Source organism: Panthera tigris, chromosome C1, assembly GCF_018350195.1.
Source record: "Panthera tigris isolate Pti1 chromosome C1, P.tigris_Pti1_mat1.1, whole genome shotgun sequence".
In the NCBI taxonomy this organism is placed as follows: Eukaryota; Metazoa; Chordata; class Mammalia; order Carnivora; family Felidae; genus Panthera; species Panthera tigris.
In genome coordinates this window covers 16,273,383-16,283,815 of record NC_056667.1, presented here as the reverse complement: position 1 = coordinate 16,283,815, position 10,433 = coordinate 16,273,383, and the positions used below count along the sequence as shown (strand labels likewise).

Sequence of the window (10,433 nt, the reverse complement as noted above, 5' to 3'; positions counted from 1 at the left end):
TCCCCTCTGAGCTACAGTTTCCTCATCTGTAAATGAAAGGGATTGCCAAGAGGTCCTGAGTCCCTCGTTAGCAGCTCTCCTACGAGGCCAGCTCCTCCCAGAGTGAAAGAGACTTCCAGGCACTGAGCCGTGCCAGGAAATGGCCCTGGGATTGCCTCATTAAACACGGAGGGGTATTTACACTGGGAGAAACAAATATTTATCTCTGGACCAAGGAGGAGGAAGGTCTTTGGAACCCCAGTCTTGTATCTGGCTCAGCCTTGCTCGGGAGGAAGGGACCAGGTGGGGAGGGAAGGAAGAAGGGGGTGGGAGGGAGGGCTGGGAGTCACACAAGCCTGGGTTCAAATCCCAGCTCTGCTCCACCCAGTGTTGGGACCCTGAGCACGGGTCCTCATGCCTCTGTGCCTCCGTGGCCTCCCAGGAAACACGGCTCTAAGAACACGATAACCTTTCGGGGTGGGTGGAAATCTCAAGGAGACATCGTGTGCCCGAGACAGGGTAGGTGTTCGGTTATTACCGACTCTATGCCAGGCACTGTCCAGGCTCTCAGGATCCCGCAGGGAGAAAGGCACACAAATAGTAGGTATTTTTATCAGGAAAAAATGAGGTAGTGGGGGAAGGATCTCACACAGTGACCTACAACACTCTAAGCTGGGAGCACCAGGGAGATGGTGGCCCTTTAGCACGTGGACCACACAGTTTTTAAAAAGCAATATACACGAAATGACTAGACACACAACAGCCCCCTCCTGGCTGGCATTTGTCTGCCTTCCCAAAGGGAAGAGTGGACAGGCTGCCTCACAGGGACAGGATACAAATTTTTAGAATGAAATTCAGGAGCCTTGGTTTGCCCAAAGAATCATATGGCGTTTCCTGCATGGGGTCTGGTTGGCGAGATGGGAGAACTTCTGGAATCTAGCTGGTTCCCTCCACCCGCACGGCTGCCCCCTGATCCAGACCAACATCCTCACCTGCCTGGCTGTATTAGTAGCATCCTGGCTGGTCCCCCTGCTTCTGCCCTCACCCCCAAAGTCTGTCCACAGCTGCAGGTGTTCTTGGACCTCATCCCTTGGAGGTGGGTGAGGGTGGCTGGGGTTGGCTACGAAGATGTCCACGAAAGGGCTGAACTACGAGGCATGGACACGAGGCTGGACACCAGGTGCTTGGATGTGGGGAGAACCCTCCTTTAATGAACCCTCCGGAGAAGCTGCAGAGGGTTGAGCTTCCAGTCCCGCTGTGAGAGGGTCAGTTAGCTTCACAGTGGGGCCCAGATACAAGCGAGCCCAGAAGAGCCCAGAAAGCTGTGGACACCAGAACAGTGCCAGACTGGCCAGGCAGGAGCAAAACTCTTCCCTGAAACTCCTGGGGCTGAGCAGTCACCCCATCTACCAGACCTTATTTATTTAAAGTTGCGGTTGTTGAGTTTGGTGTTTGTTGAAATGACTCTGGGGCCCTCCTCCCATGGGCTCTGGGCCCCAAGTGAGAACTTGAAGGTGACCTTCTTCAGGCCAGCTCAGAGGAGGGCAGGAGCCCAAGCCAGGGGAGAGAGAGTGAGGGAAGGGCCGGGCGCAGAGTTGGGGAGACAAAGCAGGGTCCTTGCAGAAAACAGAATCGTGCAAAAGGAATGGGCGGAGTTCAGGGAACCCAGCAAGGGACGGGGTGGTGCCCAGGGACTGGCAACAGTGGAGAGCAGTTAGCAGCCTTAGGCCCGAGGGCAGAGGGAGGAGGCAGGTACTCGAACCCAGGCTGTGCGCCACGTTGCCATGCGGAGAGCTGAAGGGGAATAAGGCCAGCCCACGGAGACCCTGCAGAGAAGGAGCAGGCCCCCTTCTTTCCTACCCTCTCGGCGGCTGGACCCATCCAGAAACCAGAGAGCAAGGAGCCGAGTGATCCAGAGCGGAGTTATCGGGTCCCAGAGCCCAGAGCAGGCCCAGGAGGGGGTGGACGCAGTCTGGGGGTGGGGGCTGCTCTCACGGGCCATAGGGCTTCTCCTTCTGTAGAGTACAACTCGAACAGGGCCTACCGTGGGTTTGAAAGTTCTACTCCGCCTTGACCCCCCCAGTTCTGGGTCTTCCCCAAAGACCCCGGGCTCCGTTCCCTGGGGGAATAAATAAACGCCCTCCACGCACCACCACCCACCCCCCCCCCACAGTAGATAAAAAACACAGGCTCTGAGAAAAGAAGACCCTTTCCCACCTCCCTGCTCTTGCCCAATCCATGCTGTCCCCTGGGTTCCCCGCTCCCCTCTGCTCCCCGTGGACCTGCTCCTCTTGTACAAACCAGCTCTGATCCCTCTCACTATTCATTGATAATAACAGCTATCTGTTCACCACAAACAGGTGCCTGGAACCAATTAATGGCTCAGATCACCTGAAGTCAGTCTCGGCTCTGCCTCTCTGAACTGCGTGCATTCAGGCAAGTGACCTCAGCTCCTGAGCCCCCGTTTCTTTATCTGCCCACCTCGGGGGCTGGGGGGGAGGGGGATGCAAGGACTAAATAAGGCCCTAAGCACCAACCTTGTGCTTGGAGCACAGGAGGAGCTCAGGACTGGTTGATGGTTGTTAATGCACTCACCTTCCTCCCAGGAAAGAAACCGAGGCTCAGAGAGGCCGGTGACTCACCCAGGGCACACAGGCCAAGGAACCAAGCTGCAGTCCCAATCCTGGTCTCACCCCAAGGCCAGCCTTCTCATCCTTGCACCAGGCTGCCGCCTTCTACAGGAAGCCCTCCTAGGTTGCTCAGGTGCGACGACATCTCTCCGTGTGGATGTCATTCCGATCATTAGAATAACGGCTATCACACACAAGGCCTTACTATGTTAGGCACTAACTCTTGATGCTAGGCATTTAGTCTTCGTGAGAACTCTCTAAGGTCATCCCTGCCGCCATCCCCATTGATGAGGACTCTGGGGCCCAGAGAGATTAAGTAACATAGCCGCTTGGATCAGCATTTGAACCCAGGCAGCTTAGCTCCCAAGAGTCTTTGTTTTTGACCTCAGCCCAGTCCTGTCTCCTTTTCAGGTTCGCTCCGACACGCCCGTCTCCCCACTAGACAGGAAGGAAGCTACCTGGGGTGACAGCAGCTCAGATGCAGGGCCTCTCCTGAGTGTGGTTGGGTTAAGACCTGTTTGTTAGGGGAAAGCTGAAGGGGGGGCGGTGAGAAGTGAGAAAGGCCAGAGTCGGGGTCGCCTCCACTTGGGAACCCTGTCCTCCCATCCCATCAAACCCACTCTTCTTGCCCAGATGAGGTAAGAGCCTCCTTGGTGGCCAACCGCTGCCCACCCCACAGAAGCCAGGCCCTCCTTCTGAAACACACATCTGCACCTGCCCCATCCCACCAGCCCCAGACCCCCTAACCCCTCCCAGTACCCCTCACGAGCAAACCAAGCTCCCTGCCCGGCAGTCTGGAGCCCCATGATGCAGGTTTCTCTGCTCCTCGCTGCTGCCCATCGTACACAAATACCTCCCCTTTCCCACGACGCCCTCTTATATCCCCTGGCTTTTCTAGAAGCACCTCTGGGTCAGGGACAGTTCTTTCCAGCCAACCACCCTCCGCCCTTTCGACTGATCCTTTGCCTGGCCCGCAGCAAGTGCTCAGAATTAGATGAATTGGAACCACTGGCCCAGGAGATCTGAATTCTGGCCCCAACCTGGTCCCAGTAATTTGTCCAGACACACCCTTCCCTACCCCCGAGTCTCAGTTTCTCCATTTGTACAGGAAGGATATGAACAGCATGTTCTTTGAGGGACTCAATGCTGTGGAACTCTCTCTCTCTCTCTCTCTCTCTCTCTCTCTCTCACACACACACACACGTACGCACACACACGCACGCACACGGCCCATGCCAACCTCTCCCCAGGACACTGAGTCTCTCCGTGGATTGAATTACCAATATTTCATCAGTGGGAGGAAGGGAGGCGGGGCAGGGGAAGGAGCTGTGAATTCTGCACACCAAGCCTGTCCCCGAAAGGCCTGGAGCGAATGCCACAGAAAAGACACCCAGGGAACCTCACACAGACTCACACAGTTTCCTCACAGACACTCCTACACACTCACACATCCACACGTGTGTACACACACGCTTAAACACACACACACACACGTATCTTATACACACATTTATGCCCAGAATGCCAGACTCTTTTACTCGGCAAATCTGCGAATATTCATTGAACCACTTTACTATGAAAACCTTGCTCTCCATCTCTCACTCTTCCGTGAAACACAACCTCACGCTTGGTTGCACCCTTTCGCACGCACACGCTGCCCACGCAAATTCACACATCCCGAGGTTGGGCTGCGGGCCCCCTCCGAGACCGTGCGAGGGCCTAGCAGTGCGCTCACACGATGGTCCAAGCCACAAAGAGGCAGGGAGATCAGCAGAAGTGTGCCAGGAAGTTCATTCACAAAAATATTATGCTGTTTTCTGGGTTCGGTGGCGTTTGTGGTGTCTGTTAGCTTTAACGCCGATGTAATTCGTTGTGGCTTCTTTTCCCACGTTATAGCCTTTAGCGTTCACAAGTTTGTACTATTTTTCACAAAAGAAGTCTCCAAAACTAAGTACGTTTTCGGCCACACCGGGTCTGATCCTGCCCCCGCAAACGCCCAGATGTTGAAATGCTCACACCCACCCTCTCTCACACCCTCAGTGTTGCACGTGTATTCACATCCCCACGTGGTCTTTGAGTCAAAGCCAGGGACATACACACTCTGGACACGCCCCGTCTCTCACACCCGCCTTCCCGTCCTCACTTCAGACAGGTGGGCAACCCAGGGCACCTGCGGCCCACCTGGCCTCAGGACAGACCCCGTCGCTGCAGCCCTCCCAGGTCCCGTCTTGACCTGTGGGCACTTGGCGGTCCCTGGGCCACCCCTGGAGCTCACTAAAGCACACAAGATGCCAGCCACTCGCCCTCCCCGACCTTCCCCGGGACTCGACCATGCACACACCCCAACTCTGCCCCACACTACTATGTGCTCCCTGCCACCTTTGCAGAAAACTGCCAAAACCCATGGAACATTCTGGAATTTTCTTGGAGACCTCCTCATTGTCCAAAGGCAGCTGGTATCCATAGCCGGACATGAGAATTGGAATAACACAGTCTTTCCTGGGTTCAAAACTGACTCTCACACCTGCTCTATGTTCACAGGCGAGTGAGTGAGCCTCCCAGAGGCTCAGTTTCCCCATCTGTAAAATGGAGGTAATAATCATACCTCATAGGCATGTTGTGAGGATTAACTAAGCAAACACAAGCAAAGCGCAGAGCAAGAACCCGACACGCGGTGGTAGTCACTCTATTTTCCTCTAGTGACGGCAGGAAGGCGGGATGGGAGCCCTGTCCCCTCTGGACCGGCCCCTCCTCCATCCGTCGGCCAGTCCACACCACCCCCCAGCCTGCTGCCTCAGCCACATCACCCTCTCGGCCACCCGAGTGTTGGGATCACCAGCGCACCTGCTTCCAAGGGCTCTAATTTCCTGTAAGTGTAAGAATTCAGGTCAGACACGGCCCACAGCCTGCGGCCCCCCTCCCAGCGGAAACCCATAAATAACCCAGCTCAGGCTGCCTGGCCCCGGGCACGAGACTTTCTCTCCTCACTCACCGTCACACCGGGCCTCAGCACGGCCCTGCCAGGCCCGGACGGAGATTTCCACTGGCACATGGGGAAACTGAGGCTGTAGGGAGGAATCTGAGTCTGAGACCCCGACCTGCCACGCGCGAGAAGCAACGGCCTCTTGAAGATATGCCCTTCCCACTGAAAAATAGAGTAACAGAGCAGAATGACCTTACCCTGGAGAGAATGTGGGCAGAGAGGTGGTCTGTGACATCAGTCCCCCACCGGCCCATGACCTACACCTGAAATCCATCCATCACTGCGGCCTTTCCTATAACGGGCCGGAGAGAAAATATTGGAGGTTCGAGGGCCAGACGGTGTCGCAGCCACACAACCATCCACGGAGCCACAGACAATACGTAAACGAACGGACATGGGCGCGTGCCAGTGACACGTTCTCCTAACCAGGCGACAGGCCCGAGTAGCCCGGCTTGCCCGCCCCTGCGGTGGTGAGCCAGGCCCCACACCACACCGTGCAGGCGCGGAGTCTAGAAGCCTCGCTTGTGAAGCCCAGAGGGCCTGAGAGAGGTTTTGGCTCCACACCGGCCAGAGGATGAAACCCAGGCCCAAAGAGGACACGGCTTATCCCGACGCCTTCCTCGACATCGCGGGTCCGTCTTTCAAGCACAAGACGCCTGCTGGCTTTCTCTCAGCTCCCTCGCTCTGGGGGACAGGACGGAGCCAGGTCCTCGCGCGTCTCCCACGCTGGACCCGGGTGGCCGAGCACCGGGAGCCGACGCGGGGCCAGCTCAGGGTCTCCGGCCACCGGCCCAGGGCTTAGCCACAAGAGGCTTAAGGAGAAAACGCAGAACGGGGGCACCAAACTCCTGCTCTAGCCCTAGGCCTGGGTTTCTCAGTTTTGGGGTTGCTGACATTTGGGGCCAGATAATTCGCTGTTGTGGGGGGTATCCTGTTCGTTGTAGGAAGTTTAGCAACTGGCCTGTGCCCCTAGGTGCCAAGAGAATAGTGTGGGCACACACACACACACACACACACACAGTACAACCCACCCACCACACCCCTGGCTGAGAATCGCTGCCCTAAGCCAAAGGTGAGGGCAAAGGCACACCCCACGTGAGAGCTTCTTCCTCCCTTTCCCTGACTCTGTCCTGGCACAGCAGCCACCCCTCGGGGCCTCAGTCTCCACAGCCCGGGATGGGTCCGCACGATTCGCTGCAGCTCCAGCTACAGGGGGGAGGAGGGGAAGGAGGAATGTGGCCACAGCTGCAGGGTCCAAAAGTGCCGAGGAGACACGAAGACATTTCTCTGTGAGTCAGGAGCCAGGAATGTGTCACCCAGGGTGGCCACGAGCCAGAGCCCCCCACACGCCACCCCCTGGCCACCCCCCAGAGCATCCGCCTTTAATTAGAACAGAAAAGGCAGCAGGTGCCAGGTCCCCGAGAGCCCGTTAAGGACCCAATAAAGGCCGAGAGCACCAGGAGGGGGGCTGCTGGGCGGGTGGCGCCCCGAGGAGGAGAAGGATCGTGGGTGCAGGGATGGGGACCGCCAGATTCCGACTCCAGCTCTGTCCCGCCCCGGTCCGGGCCCTGCCACCCCAGGCCGGTCGCATCCATTCTCTGACCTGCGTGTCCTCCTTTTTAAAGGTATTGTTATTTGTCTTTATTTGGGGGGGGCGGTTAAATTTCACCGTTGCTCTAAGGAAGCCCAACGCACCACAAGCTAAGAAGTGTCAGGCCAAGACTCCACCCTCCCTGTCACTGTCAGGCAACAGGATGAGCGGCTGTTTCGTACCTGAGAAAGTGGGGATCACCGTCCTGCTCCCTGCTGCTGGACGACCCAGCAAGCCCGTCCTCCCGGCGGCCCCCACATCATCTCCCCGCCTCTCCCACTCAGCAACTCCTCGACCTCCCCGCCCAGGAGCCCACCGCCCCGGCTCCTCCTCTTGGTCTCGTTTCCACGGGCTCCCACCTGGACCCTCACTTATAACAGCTTCAAAGGCCACACCCCCCGGGGAAGCCTATCTGGATGGTTCCTTCCCAACACGGGTCACGTAAGAACTGCAGGAACCATCTCCGAGGACCCTTGCCCTCGGCCGGGACATCATCCACATGCCAAGGGGCAGGCCGGGCCCTTTGCAAACACTGCTTCCTAGAATCTCCACAGGAGAGGCAGGAACTACTCTCCCCAACTTCCAGATGTGGAAACTGAGGCTTAGAAAGGTGGAGTGACCTGCTCACAGTTCTTCCATCTCCCACAGTGCCAGGAGGCCCGATCCAGGTGTTTCCAAAGTCCCCAGGCACTATAGAAACTTTTTTTTTTCAACGTTGTATTTATTTTTGAGAGGCAGACAGAACACGAGTGGGGGAGGGGCAGAGAGAGAGAAGGAGACACAGAATCCGACGCAGGCTCCAGGCTCCGAGCTGTCAGCCCAGAGCCCGACGTGGGGCTCGAACCCACGAACCATGAGATCATAACCTGAGCGGAAGTCAGACGCTTAACCGACTGAGCCACCCAGGCGCCCCCGCACTATAGAAACTTCTGATAGATGTTGTTATATTATTCATTTGAATTATAAATATTCCTTACAGCTGCATCCAACCCTTTGTAAAGCCCAACAGATTAGATTGAAAGGAACTGTAGATAAGTGATAGGATAAGAATGATATGCAGTCAGTTAAGATAGCACTCCTGTGCGCGCACACACACACACACACACACACACGTGTGCATCTGCAATAATGTGGCCTCAGGCCATCCTGGGGCTCACCAGCTCCCATATCATCCCCCACTTCCCAGGGGTCTCAATATCACTTGAAGAAACGCAAGTGTTTCCCCTGGTGGGTCTGCCCCAAGCCTCAGGACCTAGAATCATATCTTCAGTCGGCTTCTTACACCCAGCCCCACAGCCAGCTTCTCATTGACTGGTTAGTGGGGGGTTTTCATTTTTACAATTTCTGGAGCAAAGGGAAAAGGCAGCTGTGGGGCCTCTGGACTGACTCCCAACCCAGAAGGCAGGAGAGGCCTGGCCCTGCCACTGGGGGAGGCGCTGGGGGCCTCAGTTCTATGGCACCTCAGCTGGCAAGTCCCTTCTTCCCTCCGGCCAGATCCCCATGTCTACCCTCAGACTCTCATGAACATTGGGTCTGCAAGGCACTGTCCGCTGTTTGGCTCACTTAATGCAGGAATGTCGTCCCCGTCCTACAGCTGAAGAAGCGGGGGTTCCAGAAGGGTCGTGCCATGTGCCCGGGGCATGGGACATGGGGGGAGGGGGGCAGCCTGGGAGCTTCTCCCACGTGCCGCCACCCTAGACCTTGCCCAGGCCAGACCCACTCTCGCCTTCTCCCCAGAAGCCCTGTCTCAACAAGGCTCCGGGACATCGTGTGCCCAAGGAAGCTTTTCCTAGGGTCTGAGCCACACCAGAAAGCCGGCCGGCACCCACCTGGAAGACTGCCAGGGAGGGGCAGGAGCCCAGTCATCCTTAGGGCCCCCCATGTACACGTTAACCCTCTAGGGTCTAGGAGGTCTGTTAGACCACCCTAGGGTGCAGAGACCCTCCTAGACCACCTAGTGACAGTTAATAAGGCCAATGCCAGTACTTCCAGGGACCCAAGGAGCTCCCTTTCTTGAGTCTTATCTACCTGAGCATCCCTCCCTAAAACCCAAAATGCTTGAATCATTCTTATTCTTGGAGTCTTAGAAAGCTAGAATTCTTCCTTTAATCTTAAAATATTTGAACCACCCTCTTTGTCTCTAGAATCTTAGAGCATGAGGCTTTCCTCCTTCGCTGCCAAAGACGATGGAAGCTCACAGCTGGATGGGACCTGAGGTCTCCAAATAATACAGATGAGCAAACTGAGGCCCAGAGAGGGAGAGGGATCTGCCCAAGGTCACACAGCGAGACGGTAGCAGGGTTGGGACCAAGACCCAGCTGTGTTGTTTCTCTCTCGATGCATACGGGGCCCCGGAACCACCAGCGCCTTGAGCGAGGAGCTCCCACTGAGCCCCGGGAGGAGGCTCCCACTCCCCGCCCTTGTCCCAACCCTCTGGAATGGCGCATGGGCCAGGGCCTACATCCTAAGCCTGCAGCAGGGGCAGGAGACACCCCTTCCCCTTGTCATGATGCCTGGGCCTCCGGTGCCACCCCCAAAATAGCCCAGCTCTCCGGCCCACAGATCAGGTTGCAGCCTCCCTGTCCAGATGGGGCGCCTGGCAGGGCGGGAAGGGCTCCCCCTCGCACTGCCCCCACCTGCTCCCCTCTCGCGCATCAGCGCTTGGGCCCAGCCTTAAATCACAGCTTCCCTCCATAGGACCAGCCTTTTCTGGAGGCTGTGGGGACCTGAGCAGTGGGAGTGGGGGTGTCCACGGCGAGGGGAAAGGTGAGGAGCGGGTGTTTGACTACTAGCAACAGGAGAAATGGAGGCCGGGGATGTTCCAGAGAGAAAAGGGATTTAAAAGTCCTTTTGCTGCCGTGGATCTGCTGTGTGGTCTTGGGAAAGTCAGTCGCCCTCTCTGAACCATAGTTTCGCCATCTATAAAATGGGGAAAGTGCCTGGGGCTGTGATATAGCACTGAACAGACAGAAGGCCCCACCTTCGAGAAGTCCCCAGTCCATGATCGGCAAACTCTGGCCCAGGCAGTCAGATTCCAGAACCCGTGTTTGTAGCCCATGCAACAATGTGCCGGTGGGAACTGGGGAGCCAGGAGGAGAAGGGGTGTGCTGTTTTGTTTAGAGTGGTCCAGGAAAGATTTCCTGAGGATCTGAACAGAGATCCCCACCCTGGACCAGGAAGGTGGGGATTATGGGTGGGACCCTTGGAACCACACCCCCTCCCCCAAACGAACGCTTCGGGAGTGGAACTT

The 10,433-nt window shown here is 56.9% G+C and overlaps 1 non-coding gene across 1 annotated transcript; it reads right to left on the bottom strand.

Moving 5' to 3' along the window:
- Positions 1-8,006: 8,006 nt before the first annotated feature.
- TRNAG-UCC lies at positions 8,007-8,091 on the bottom strand. Its single transcript has one exon. It is a non-coding gene; the product is annotated as a tRNA-Gly (tRNA).
- Between the last annotated feature and the right edge of the window lie 2,342 nt (positions 8,092-10,433).